This window comes from Monodelphis domestica, chromosome 2, assembly GCF_027887165.1.
Source record: "Monodelphis domestica isolate mMonDom1 chromosome 2, mMonDom1.pri, whole genome shotgun sequence".
NCBI lineage: Eukaryota > Metazoa > Chordata > Mammalia > Didelphimorphia > Didelphidae > Monodelphis > Monodelphis domestica.
In genome coordinates this window covers 138,496,492-138,497,013 of record NC_077228.1, presented here as the reverse complement: position 1 = coordinate 138,497,013, position 522 = coordinate 138,496,492, and the positions used below count along the sequence as shown (strand labels likewise).

At 49.4% G+C, this 522-nt stretch overlaps 1 long non-coding RNA gene across 1 annotated transcript in view; it reads right to left on the bottom strand.

Moving 5' to 3' along the window:
* Positions 1-108, bottom strand: part of LOC130456987 (uncharacterized) — an 8,903-nt gene extending 8,795 nt beyond the window's left edge. The window contains exon 1 of the long non-coding RNA XR_008915934.1: positions 74-108. This is a non-coding gene — a long non-coding RNA (uncharacterized LOC130456987). The remainder of the gene's footprint in view (positions 1-73) is intronic.
* Positions 109-522: the final 414 nt, after the last annotated feature.

The window sequence follows — 522 nt, the reverse complement described above, 5'->3', positions numbered from 1 at the left end:
CTTTCTTTATCTTAAGGAAAAACAAATAAACATAAGTGCTGTCCTGATGTAGGGTAGGGGTCAAGAGACTTACAGTCAAGCCTTCCTGGCAGCTGCCTTTGAAATTCCACTCTCTGACTGATGCTGCCTCTCCCTTCCCCCATATATGCCTACTGAGCACCAGAGTCAGAACAGGTGTCCCTGAGAGCCCAAATAAGTGATGAGCAGAACCAGCTGTCTTCCAAATCCTCTCCCCCTTCCTGGGCAAAAAGTTATTCGGGCAACGTTCAAGGTGGTGGAGTCATTGAATCGGTGTGCCAGTCCCTTGATGCTCTTCCCATGCTTAAAGAAAAACACATTCCAATAACCAAATTAAGTCTATCATTAGTCTTGGGACAATGGGTGCCAAAGTTGGGCTGGGGCCCCCTGGGGGGGGTGATCAGCCAGAGGGTGGGAAGAGGGGTTGCTCTTATCTCCAAAACAATTCTCTACTGGTCGGTCTCCTACCCCCAACTTGTACTATGTCAACTCCCCTCTGCCCCC